The following is a 13,947-nucleotide window of genomic DNA, read 5'->3' as shown; positions in this document are numbered from 1 at the left end:
TGAGGTCATTCAGTCATTCTCCAAGCAAAAGGTCAGATTTTCCACTGTTAAAGGACAGACTGACAATAAGGAATTGTGGGTCCATTAAAATGTATTAAAACAATGAAAGATAAATAACCTTGTATGAAATGAGTAACTTTCCAGAGCACTAAATAATACAATGTAATAAAAACAAGGCATCAATTTGAAGAACATGACACAGTACAAGGAAGAATAAAGTGTATCTGAAGGATAACTGGGGATGAAAGTGTCACTACAGAAACTTGGCCGTGGATGCTTTGTTACTGTTCCTCGCTTTTATTGCTCATTAATTCAGACAATAAAATCGTTCTAACAGCTCTCAAGCCCCTCCAAATTTAAAAAAAAAAGTAAATTCAAAACCTTAAATGAAATAAATGAAGCAACTTAAGATAAATGGTGAGCAAATTAACATTTGAGGTTTGTTTAGATCTGATAATGAAGCTGGCGTTCAATACTGGAGTACCACATGGCACTATACTGGGTCCTTTATTATTGCCCCTTTCATACATGCACTGTAACTCTGAAATTATCCAGACATTATACCTATTGTATGACAAAGCAAATATGTTAATCTGATTAAAGAGATATAATAAGACTACTCTCTGCCAACTCCCTTACTGGAGGTCACTGTGTTGGATCTGAGCTGGTACTTGCGATGCTGTGATTTTCTCAGCAACACAAAATGTTTCTTCCTAACACAGAGGTTGTTTAAGTCACACATTTGTACCTGCTTGGCAACAGCTATGTAAAAGTAAGTATTAGGTTTTGAAAAAAATTAAATAGTTGCACCTTAAAGCTGCTGTGAGGAACTTTTAGCTTGTATTGATTCTGGCGCCCCCCTGTGTACAAAGTGATACCTCTTATCTCTTGTCCTGTACATGCAAAATAATTGTCTTCAGACAATAACCTCATCCTGTTGTCTTTTAACATTTAGACTTATCTTACAATGTGATTATTTGCAATGAAAACTGCCAAAAAAGGGTGTTTCTAAAGCGAGATGTCAATCATCTGTTCTGACACCTACCCCCGCAGAGCAGTTTTAGACATTAAAATGACAACAGAGAAGGTATCAGTGTTGTTGTAGATGGTCTTGTTTGCTTTTGAGGGTCATAAAGAGGCATCAGCATCAGTTTCAGTCTGTTTCTCAGCCAGTTAAAAACTCCTCATAGTGCCTTTAAATTAAATAAATAAACCAACTTAAGAGAAGTGGTGAACAAATTAGCATTTGAAGTTTGTTTAGATCTGTTAATGTTGCTAAAATTGAAGCATGCGTTTAATACTGGAGTACCTCATGGCACTATACTGGGTCCTTTACTATTACTCCTTTCACACATGCATTGTAGCTTTGAAATTATCCAGACCTTATACCTATTATATGACAAAGCAAATATGTTAATCTGATTAAAGAGAAATAACCAGGCTACTCTCTGCCAGCTCTCTTATTGGAGCTCAGTTTTATAACCAATGGAGTCCATGTGTTGGATCAGATCTGGAGCTCGCATGTCAGTGTGCCGACGATGCTGGGATTTTCCCAGCAACACAAAATGTTTCTTCCTAACACAGAGGTTTTTTAAGTCACACATTTGTACCTGCTGTGTAAAAGTAAGTATTAGGTTTTGGAATAAAGGTTTAAAATATTCAAATCAAAGCATTATGTCTGCACCGATCCCAGCCTAGTGCCATGTCAATGACTTTATTACTGAGAGGTTAACGTGGAGCTTTTCTTCACTGATCTTCTACCAAGATTTCACCCACAAGAATGAAATGTGATCCCAGGCCTCTTCCACAGCTACTTAATCTCCATACTGATAACGTCCTCTGAAAAGAAGTGATTCTTTCCATGAAGTCTCATTTTTTGTTGCAGCTTTTGTACTCTGTTCCTTCCCTCAGTGTTCGTTTGCTCAACAGCTGTTTGCAACATGAATTGTCTTAATGTCCGCTCGACTGGAAAATATGTTTATACCGTCACTGCTGATTAAACACTGCAGACAGAAGAAGTGTTTACTCTGTGCCAGAGACAGAAAGAGTGAACACGACCAGAAGAGAGTGACATACTGTTGTGTTTTGTTTTAAGTGGTTCCCCGCTCTCACTGCATGCATCAGTGTGTCACTTCCTCACTCCCCTCCAGTGAAATTGACTCGTGATATCAAGCCCTGTTTCTGCCTGACCACATAGTGGACATGTTACAGTCAGACACACGTATTAATAGGTGAGGTAACAGGAAGGAAATTGGTTTTCTGTTATCGTAGGAGAGGCCACTGTTTTATTTTCTCCCTGTAAGTCTGCGTGACTTTTATTTTTTCTTCCACAGGCCGAAGCATGCAAGTTGTAATTGAAACTCTAAATCGCCTGTAGTCCGGTGCATGTTGGGAGAGGTTTTTGTGTGTTCCCATTTACAGCTCTGAATAGAAAAAAAGTAACAAGACAAGGAGTGAGGACGTAAGAGGAGTCTGCAGACATGCTTGTAGCTTAATGAGGCTGCACAAAGGCCCAGTGGTGCTTTGAGCTGAATGCTTATGTAAGCATTTTTATATTCTTAGTTTATCATGTTAGCATGCTAATATGCATCAAACACAGTGGATGTAAAAGTGAGGGAAGGTGAGGGAAGTCTCTTTTTATAGATCATTTCAAACTGATGAAATTCTATTGATCTAACATAGTCCAGAAGCTTTATTGATAAGGTCACTTGTCAGTTGCTGGATGTTAAAATTGAAATCAATGCTTTGCTTTTCATACAATGATATTGTAACACAAAGTGTTGTACAAAAAAATTTAAAATAAAAAGACTCCACCCATCCTAATCCCAACCCAGCCCCGACTCCAAAACCCACCCACAATCCTAAAGTGAAGAACACAATATATGCAACAATAATAATAAAAACAATGAAAATAAAATAAATAAATACAAATAAAAAAGAAGTTGCTGAACGAACTGAGGAAACACTTTCATGATATCTTAATGAGGAAACACTGGAGGTAAAATAAGATGTTAAAACTCAACACAGGAAGTTAAAATCACCAAAATAAAATACATTACTAAGATAATAAAACACTAAAATATTAAACAATTAAAAGAAAATAAGATGCTATACTTAAATTTTATTTTATCTTATTTTATTTAACCAGATAGAACCCATTGAGATCAGGATCTCTTTCACAAGGGTGACCTGGCCAAGAGGTCAGCAGCACATGCCATAAAAACAGTTACACGAAAATGACAGTACAAGTTAAAACATACAATTTATAGATGCATGGTGTTTTACAAAAGGAATAAGAGGTGCAGAGGCTAAAACACTGGCACTGTTCAGTGCTCTCACGCTGTCTGTCCCTCAGAATAGAACGGAAGGCTCCAAGTGGAATAAATTCAGAGAGTTTCTTAAATGATCTTATTAATATTCCATCCATCCATTATCTTGACCACTTATCCCGTTAGGGGTCACGGGGGGCTGGAGCCTATCCCAGCTGGCTTCGGGCGGAAGGCAGGGTACACCCTGGACAGGTCGCCAACCTATCACAGGGCTAACACAGAGAGACAGACAACCATTCACGCACACACGCATACCTACGGGCAATTTAGAGTGATCAATCAACCTGGTGAGCATGTTTTTGGACTGCGGGAGGAAGCCGGAGTACCCGGAGAGAACCCACGCATGCACGGGGAGAACATGCAAACTCCACACAGAAAGGCACCCGCCTGGCCGGGGATTCGAACCAGGAGCCTTCTAGCTGGGAGGCAACAGCGCTGCCCACTGCACCACCGTGCAGCCCATTTATTTATTTATTTATTTATTTATTTATTTATTTATTTATTTATTTATTTATTAATAAAATAAATTACTAAGATAATAAAACACTTAAATATTAAAACATAAAAGGAAAATAAGATGCTATACTTGAACAATTAATAAAATAGAATAAAAAGTGATTACAATTTGAACTAGATGATAAATGAATAAATAAAACTGTTATGAGAATAAAACTCAGTTAAAGGCGAGACTAAAAAGTCAGTAAGGCTGACTAATTACTTCTTTAATCCAAGAGCATTTGTTTCTGTGGAAAGCTGATCTTTTGTATTGTTTGTCATTTTAAAAAAGCAAAGCCACTGTATATTTCTTGGCTTTGCTTTTCAGGTATTATTATTCCTTCAGAGTCTCTGTCGGCCGTCTCCTATTCTCTGCCGTTATAAATGATGTCTTCCACCAAACAGAGTTTATTTACAGAACAGTGGAAAGAAACGGAAACAATCCGCTCCGCCATGAGACATCTGTATTTCCATCTATCGTCCCAGTGTAACAGTCTCACCCTGAACACATGCCAGAGATAATGCTTTATCATAAAACTGATTTCCAGGTCTGTTCAATAGACCGAGGTGTGCTGTGGAGCAGAGCGAGCTGTCAACTTACTGTCACCCACACAGCCTGGTGGGTGCAGATGCAGCGGGACGTGCCGAGGGTTCTCAGCGTCCCCGGCCCAGAGGAGGAGAATCTATTCCAACCCGAGACATTCATCTTTCTCTATCTGTAAAAAACTTTTCCCCTCTTTTTTTTATATCATGCAAACTTCACAACTCCTTTCTCACACAGAGCACTTCAAGTGCTGACTTGCCCACACATCCTCTGAGTAAACACGCAGGGGGATTCCACCCCTGTCCTTTTTTCCAAGCATACTCAGTATTCATGTGGCATACAGCTGAAAGCATCTGGGTGCTGCAGCTGTGCTTCCACCAGCAGCAGCAGAGGGTCAGTGCAGAATACACAACCTCTGTGTTTGTATTATTGTTGACAGGAATAGATTCCATTACAAGGTGAGAATGGCAAAGTAATAAGGAAAACCTGTGTGTTGAGCGCGCATTGCTTGTAAATCAGATCCTGTTAGTTCCCCAGCCGCTTCTTGTTTTGTTAAGAAGAGTTTAGAGAGCAGGAGACGGACTGCTTTCACTTTTTCACTCCATGTAACTGATATCAACAATGTTCTAAGCTCTGTTCAGTGGAATGACGTAAGATCACTTACCTTTCCTGTGTTTCCTAAATGATCAGAAATGTCAGGAAACGGGTGTGATGCCTCTGATCAGCCTCAGCACCCCCAGGTTATTTACTCATCAGCGTCCGTCAACCGTGCTGCCAAGTGTGGTTGATACCTCCAAATGTTTACTATATGTTTGTATGATTATGTGTGTGAGCTGTTTATCTGTCTGTCATATACAACGTCTAACCAGGATGAAAAACCAACATGATTAGAGAGGAGAGATCGGGCTTTGTCTTGTAAATAAACAGAAGAAAAGGTGTGTTTTTGGAAAAAATAAACACAGACTTTATGTTCAGTCTCATCTGGAGAAGTTCTGAGCTCATGGAAACTTAAGAGCAGGTGCCTCAACGTGGAGAGAAACTAGAATCAGAGCAAGTAGGGGAAATATACGCTGTATTTATATATACATGTAGTAAATCTACTCAAAGTTAATTGTAGTGCTGATTTCTTTGGCTTCATGACAACACAAACGTTCGTAGTGGAGTGCAGACTGTGTGGATGTAAAAGGAGCTTGATGTGCACAGAGATTCAAAAGAATTAGAAATTGCAAACATTTGGATAAATATGATGAGCTAAATATGGATACTGAGGGACACAACACTGAAAGAAGTCCTCAAGAGAAGATGAATAAAAACTGCTTTGTTCTGGCTCAAGGTCTGCACTGCAAAAACTCAAAATCTTACCAAGTGACATTGTCTCATTTTTTGTCAAAATGTCTTATCCCACTTGATTTAAGATACATTTACTTAACAAGTAACATTTGAGCAAGATAGAGGGACTTGTTTTAAGACATCTTAAATATCTTGTTAAGTCAAACAATCTTGAAATGATCTTGTTTTGAGTTGTAATTTAGAAGAAACAAGGTTTATTTTACATTTCAGACATTTTTCAAGCTGTGATCTGATTTGTAGAAGATTTAAGACAAACCCTTTACTTGATTTAAGTAAATGTATCTATCAGAAAACAGCTCCATTGATAAAAGAAAGAAAGAAAGAAAGAAAAGTTGTGTTTTTAAGGGTGGGTTTCAGTTTTGAGACACTGTTTCTTCTAAATCAGATTAAAATATACATCCTCAAACTTCATGCACACAATGAAACACCTCCTTTAGAGCATAGCTGTCTTATCCTAAAAAACAACATGACTGAATATTAGTATATCCAGCTCACTATGAGAAGACATTATATCTCAAAATGCTCAAATTAAACTTTGTCATCTTATTTCAAGTACAAGATGGTCTTAAACCTAGAGAAGTGCCGCCATAACACAACTGAAATGAAGAAGTTGACATGAAATGTATTAGTGCAGAAATCTTTTTTTGAGTGAAAAACGACTAATTGTTATCATTCCTGTCTTATTCTAAGACACTAAGCTTTAAAATACTGGTAACATATTGCTTAAAATAAGTTTTCCCTGCTAATTTTAAGATCACAGTTTTCTAAATATTACGTCTTATTTTAAGAAATCTTACCAAGCAAATTTTCACTTGTTATACTGGCAGATGTTTTTGCTTACTTCAAGGTAAAAGTACCTTGAAATAAGTTTTATTTCTTGTTTTTGGAGGGGCATTTTTTCCAGTGTGGGTTAAGATGTCTGCCCCTGCAGAGGTTTATTCTTTCTTCCTCTGCATGAATGGAGCACCTATAATGAAGGAAACGCTTCACAGTTCGCATCTCATCACAAACTCCTGAGCACATGCACCCTGCAAGCAGCATGTGGGCTATAGAGTTTTATGAGGACACTGACTTTTGAACAGTGTGAGCTGGAGGATTAAACCGCCAACACTTTCATTAAAAATCAGCTTTTTTAATGTAAAACGGTTTGTTACAGAGAGAGCTGCAGAAAGTGACACAGAGAGTTTGATATCATTCTCCAGTTGCCAACAATCTTGGCAGCCATTGTGGGAATTGGCAAAAACAGGATTCAATTATTTAAGTCATGATGTTTGTTGAATAGTCTTTTGAAATGCAAATGGATCAAGTGTGCCGTCATCACTCCCAGCTCTATTTTTAGACTAAACTGCTAATTCTGCTAACTTTTATTCCTCACATAGTCGACATTCATTGCATATTCCACAACTGTGAGTCACACAGTCTGTGCATTGCATAATGACATGTTTGCCTTATGCAATAATGTATTCTACTGCATTCAAAACTGTACTGTGCAGGCGGCAAACATTATAGCTGAGGCTGAACTGTGAAGGAAAAGAGAACTCTCCCCCCTGCCCTGAAATAAATCACCTTCGTCTTGATGTGAAGCGACAGTTAAGTTATGGATGTGGGCAAACCGAATCCCACTGAGTCTCACTCTAACGTTTCATTAGTCAACTATGTTGTCCATACTGCTTTAGAGCAGAGCGGGAAACAAGCAAACCACATCCATGCGTGGAAATCCAATGAGGGGCTTAAAGAAGACATATTCCAGTTTGATTTTGGAATATTGTGAAAGAGACAGTTTGACAAAATTGAATAATTTAACAGCTGCCAAAGAAAGTTTGTTTAAGAAGTAATTTGTCTGCTTGATTACCTGTGACTAAAAAAGCATACCTTTATAAGTGAACCTGGCCATGGGTTTACACTTCCTCGTGCAAAGGTGTAAATAGTACCAATGGTGTGTACACACATGGATTTGATTTATGGATTTGTGCAAAGCTTCAGATTTATGTGGTTATACCTAGAGGGCTGTATTTCTAGACAAAGACAAAACACTCTTTATTCTTCTGAGCCTTTTTTTTCTTGCAGAGGTTCGTAAGAAGTCTCACAGCAACGAGTGAAAAGTGATAAATTAGAATAAATGTGACTGATGAGGGTTTGTGGTGAGGCGTGTTTGACTTGTAGGGGTGTGTTATCCACCAGAGTGAGGTGTTTCAGGAAGGGGGCTCACGCAGCTGGCCAAAGACTCTTTCTTTAACTTGTTCTACTCCAGTTTTATCTCCTTTCACTCTCTTTCTTTATATATGTATACATAAAAATAAAGGATATGGGACAGGGTGGTCCCCTTCTTTGCACATATGAAGGCGGATGGAAGAGGCCAGGGGTGTATTGGTTTGATTTGCTTTTGAGTTAACTGCTGCAGTTTTGGATAGTTTCCTCATGTGCCCCGCACTTGATCCAGAGCTGGTATTTCTCACCCTGCAGAGCCCAGTATGAAAACACCAGTGAAACATAAAACATGATTTAAAAAAACAGAGGTAGAACTCTCCTTGTTTCCGGTTTGTTCTGCAGCTGTTTGTGCGTGCATGTGTTGTTTCATTCCTGCGTGCCTTGTATATTTATTTATCTGGTGTTTCAACATCGAAAACCAGGAGTACAAACATTTGGATCGCATTGAAAAACCTTCACAGATTCACTCCTTCTTCAGTTATGTGGAAAAACGCCATTTTCCAAAAATATCCTCCTGCAGGACGTCAGCTCTTATTGTGTGCAGATGAGGCAGCTGCGGTCCAAGATGTTTCACTACAGATGTGCGTCGTGTCTCAGCGTTTTTGATTTCGCTCAAACTTGCTCGGGTTGTACATGAAACTGTGATTTAGATGAGGGACAAATAGTGTTTTATGTTTTAAGTAACTACGGCCACATTTCCCATAAATCTAGCTGCTTCCTGTCTTTGGGGATAAAACAATTTCCTCCCTCCTGCTGTTCACTGCACTCACACAGTGGCTATCTTACTCTGGAAAGACACTCAGGCTGGGACTCTTTCATGCTCTCATAAGGTTGTCGTACAGTATTCAAGCTTAGTTTGTTTCAGTCAACCTGACAATCCTTAATCCATCCTCCTGTACTGCTCCACCTGCTTCTTCAATGTGTTATCTGTTAAAAAAAAGGCCAAACTCACACGCATCACCACCACAGCTTCTAATATAATCGGTCTCCCCACACCAAACCTCACAGACTTAAACAACAGGGCCATCATACGCATCGCAACCTCAATAGAACGGGACACCACACATCCACTAAACACCTACCTCATCCCACTCCCCTCAGGACGCAGGTACAGAGCACTGAGGTGCAGAAGGGCTCACCTCAGAAAAAGCCTGATCCCTGCTGTTATAGCGAGCCTGAACAAAAGGCCTCGCTGAATTATACAACCTTATCTGAGTGTTGATGTCTTTGTGGACTGTTTGTTGAGCCTACAGTGTATGTTCTTGTGTTTGTCTATGTCTGTGGAAATGCAGAAAGGTGCTGTGGAAAAGAATTTCCCCAAGGGGACAATAAAGTCTAAAGTCTAAAGTCTTATTCCACTTCTCAATAAATGAGCAACTGTATAGACATGGAGGGAAATTATGATGAAGGAAACAGTTGTAGCTTGCTCTATAGGGGTGGGAATTGAAAACCGGATCTGACTTAGAACCGGTTTCAATCGATCAATTATATCGGAATTGTACACCTCAAATGTTATCGATTCTTCTTAGCAATTCATTTTCTAGCACAACGTCGCGTCACGTCACGTCACGTCACGTCACGTCACGTCACGTCACGTCACGTCACGTCGCGGTACGTTGCATTACCTCCCACATTCTGCGACGCAGAACTCCTTCAACCACGAAGAAACCACGTATTTTCCTCCAGGCTCAAGGGTCCACGTCTGGACTCACATGGCCGAAAATGAGGCACCGAGAGCAGGTCAAATACCTCTGTGATGACCCCCAGAGGAAAACCGTTTTTCCTTTCCAAATTCAAAGTCTTTTCCTCCAGGCTCAAGGGTCCACGTCCAGACTCAAGCGGCCGAAAATGAGGCACCGAGAGCGGGTAAAATACCTCCACGATGACCCCTGGAGGAAAACCGTTATTCCTTTCCAAATTCAAAGTCTTTTCCTCAAGGCTCCAGGGTCCACATCCAGACTCACGCGGCCGAAAATGAGACACCGAGAGCGGTCAAAATACCCCTGTGATGACCCCTGAAGGAAAACCATTATGCCTTTCCAAATCCAAAGTCTTTTCATCCAGGCTCGAGGGTCTACATCTGGACTCATGTGGCCGAAAATGAGGCACCGAGAGCGGGTGAAATACCTCTGCGATGACCCCTGGAGGAAAATGAGGTCAACCTATTCTTCAGCATGTTCAAGTTGAATATGTTCATGTTCAGTCTTGTGCAGACATCATTTTGGAAAAAATATAATAGTTCCTTTTGGTCGAGAGCAGTGTAGAACTACTTTTTACCCCCTTAAAAAAATACTCAGGAATTGTTAGGAGAGTTGATAAGGAATTGGATTGATAAGCAGAATCTTATCCATTCCCACCCTTATTGCTCCATAAACACCAGGACGGATCAGAGGGGCAGCAAAGAGTGAAAAATATGCCAACATGTTCACAACAAAGCTCATGTTACGACCAAAACAACGCCCCACCAGACGAAGCGTATTTGACATGGCTCTCATTTCTGAAAACATTTGTGATAAATTTGGGAAATCTGGTTTTCTTTCTTACATAATAACATTCAGAAAGTATTTGTGTGGCCTCACCCTCTGTTGTGAAAGTGTGGTTTGGTTTACACGCTGAAAAAGACTTGTTCAGAGCAATACTTCACCCAAAGAAATGAATCTTTTTTAAAAAAAACATTTGGACAATAAGCTGAGAGATGGATGAGCGAGGCTCAAATGCAGATTTACTATAAAACTTGTAAAAGGATATTTAACCTTTCCAATGTGGTGTTGTAGTTTTAAATATGGTCACTTGGTCAATGCAATATAACAAGAAAACATGCAAGACTTCTTACAAATGTCAGATAGCTGAAAAAACCTGACATGTAAATTGTTTACTATCGAAGTAGAGCTGTGCAACATATTTCATCTTGGCTGTGACGGTTTGTAAATCTCCTCTTAAGTGGTTTTGTAGTTTTTTTCATTCTGCTGCGTCCATCTTTACTCGTCCTAAAGATCTCTGTCAGGTGGATTTAAACAAAGAGATTCCAGGCTTTTCAGCACGGACACACGAGATCATTTTTCTGGAAAGGAATGTGTCTTCTTCTGCTTTGATGTCAGGTAAATACAGCTGCTGTCTTCTCAGAAAGGTTGAGCCAAAAGGTTTTCAGGAACCACCTTGAACAAAAAATAAAACAGAGATTATTTTATTTGGCCAACAGAATTTGTTAGATGGCTGTGATAGCGCCATTGGCACCCTTAAGCCTTACCGTCACCCTTTTGCAAGGAACCTTTGAGTTATTTTGGACAGTGACCTTAAGTTTGACAAGCAGATAAGCTCTATTGTTAAAGCAAGCTTCTTTCAGCTAAGACTATTAGCTAAAGTGAAGCCTTATCCTCCCAGAAATGATTTCAAGAGAGTTATTCACAGCTTTGTTACATCACGCTTAGATTACTGTAACTCCTTGTTTGTTGGACGACCAGTCAGCATTGCGCCGTCTACAGGTCGTCCAAAATGCAGCTGCCCGCCTGCTGACTGGAAAGAAACGGCGTGATCACATCAGTCCTGTCCTTGCATCTTTGCACTGGTTGCCTGTTAACTTTAGGATCCAGTTCAAGGTGTCATTAATTGTTTTTAACTGTTTAAATGGTCTAGCACCATCTTATTTATCAGACCTTGTACAGCCTCACAGTACTTCCTGAGCACTTAGGTCATCAAACCAGCTGCTCCTTGCAGTACCTCTGTCCAGACTCTCTACTCGTGGGGACAGAGCCTTCTCAGTGGCAGCCCCAAAGCTGCGGAACAGCCCACCTTTCTAGGTTAGAGCTGCACAGTCTGTTGAGCACTTTAAAACACTGCTAAAAACCCATCTTTTCTCCTTGGCATTCAGTCCCAGCTAAACAAGAATCCTTGGCTTTTTTTACTTTTTACTCTTTTTTATTTCCTAAATTGAGCTCTTACTAGGGCTGCACGGTGGTGCAGTGGTTAACACTGGTGCCTCACAGCTAGAAGGTTCCTGGTTCCTTTCTGTGTGGAGTTTGCATGTTCTCCCCGTGCATGCGTGGGTTCTCACCGAGTTCTCCGGCTTCCTCCTACAGTCCAAAAACACGCTCACCAGGTTAATTGGTCACTCTAAATTGCCCGTAGGTGTGAGTGTGTGTGTGAATGGTTGTCTGTCTCTCTGGGTTAGCCCTGTGATGGGTTGGCGACCTGTCCAGGGTGTACCCTGCCTTCCACCCGGAGCCAGCTGAGATAGGCTCCAGCCCCCCGTGACCCCTAACGGGGGTCAAGATGATGGATGGAGCTCTTACTATTCTTTTATTTTTTTTATTTGTTGTTATATTTGTGTGTGATTATATTGTATTTTAATAACTGTACAGCCTTTTGGTCAACTGAGGTTGTTTTAAATGTGCTTTATAAATAAAGCTTGACTTGACTTTCAAGGTAACTGTTGATGAGCAAAGGAGAACTTTTTTCAGGGCAGTGTTTGTATAACACTGGCTTCACAGTTTTCTGTCTTCTGGCTGTAAAACAATCAGTGGAGTTGTACATTTTCAGCGCAGCAGGTGCTGAGAGAGGCGATCAAGTCTCTTGGCAATAAGTGTGTTTGTGTTTCTGAAAATGTCTTACATTGCGTAGAGCAATAATTGGTTTAATATTGAGAATAAACGCAGACTATTCAAAGATGTTGATGATGTTTTTAAAGGTGACATATCACGCTTTTTTCATCAATATATATTGGCCTAAGAGGTCCCCAAAAACATGTCTTTAAAGTTTATGCTCAAAAAAACACTTTGAAATCAGATTTTGACATGCCTGAAAAACCCTCTTCTTCAGTCCTCCTCAGAACACTCTGTTTTCTCTCTGACCACGCCCCCTCAGGAAGTGAATGTGCCCTCGGCTCTCCAGCACGTTGATCTAATGTTTACATGTTGGCTGATTATACACGGCTGCTCACAGATAGCGTTACTTCAACCCTCTGAACCTGATCCAGAATCTGATCCTGACGGAGAGGCGCCTGTAGCAGGACCTTTCTGAAGGATTGGTCACAGATTTAGTGTTTCTTGTTGTTTTATTTATCAGTATGTAGACGTGTGTCTTGGTACATAGCTACGAACATGTAGCTATGTGGCTATGCTAACTAGCGCTGGCACTTATCCATGATAAATAAAAATCATCCACTAGATCTTCAAATCTGCAGATGTGGGGAGTAAAACTGACCTCTGCCAGAAAGGCAGTGGGACCTTTCTGAAGGATTGGTCACAGATTTAGTTTTTCTTGTTGTTTTATTTGGCAGTATGTCGACGTGTGTCTTGGTACACAGCTACAGCTACATCTATGAACATGTAGCTATGTAGCTATGCTAATTAGCGCTAGCACTTATCCATGACAAATAAAAATCATCCACTAGATCTTCAAATCTGCAGACTTGGGGAGTAAAACCGACCTTTGTGTTTATTAAGACAGCCTACAACTAGCATGCCTCCCTCCTAAGCTCCTTGTTAGCACACATTTGTGCAGGTAATGAAAAACGGAGGGGGGATTCAGTATTATTTTATACAGTCTATGGGCTGAACAAGCTCCGAGCTCTGACTCCGTGACAGACCGGATATTGTTGTTACGTAACAAAAACACGGAAGTCTGAAACGGCTCGTTTCACACACATTCACAGGTGTAGAAATCAGAACAGGGGCAGAATGGATTTTTTTTCATTCTCGGGGGGTTTGTAGACATGCCAGGGAAACATATTTCAGGTAGAGAACCATTAAAAAGTCGATTTTGCATGATATGTCACCTTTAATGAGCTGAGTCACTAACGTCATCGTGTTTTAGATTTATCTCCCTGAGCATCTTTTATTATGTCTTTGCTATCCTGCAATGGACATGCCTGTTTGCTTTTATCTCTTCAAGACTTTTTCTCATTTCAGCTGACTTGCAGTTTTGATTAATCTTGACAGGAGAAGAAAAAAAATCAGTTTGATTAGTGTCTCTGTGAAAGTGCTCCCTGCTGATCAAATTAAAATTCTGCAGCCTATCTGTCGC

Source organism: Notolabrus celidotus, chromosome 20 (genome assembly GCF_009762535.1).
Source record: "Notolabrus celidotus isolate fNotCel1 chromosome 20, fNotCel1.pri, whole genome shotgun sequence".
Taxonomy (NCBI): Eukaryota; Metazoa; Chordata; class Actinopteri; order Labriformes; family Labridae; genus Notolabrus; species Notolabrus celidotus.
The sequence above is the reverse complement of the archived record's forward strand: the minus strand, read 5'-3'. Positions refer to the sequence as shown.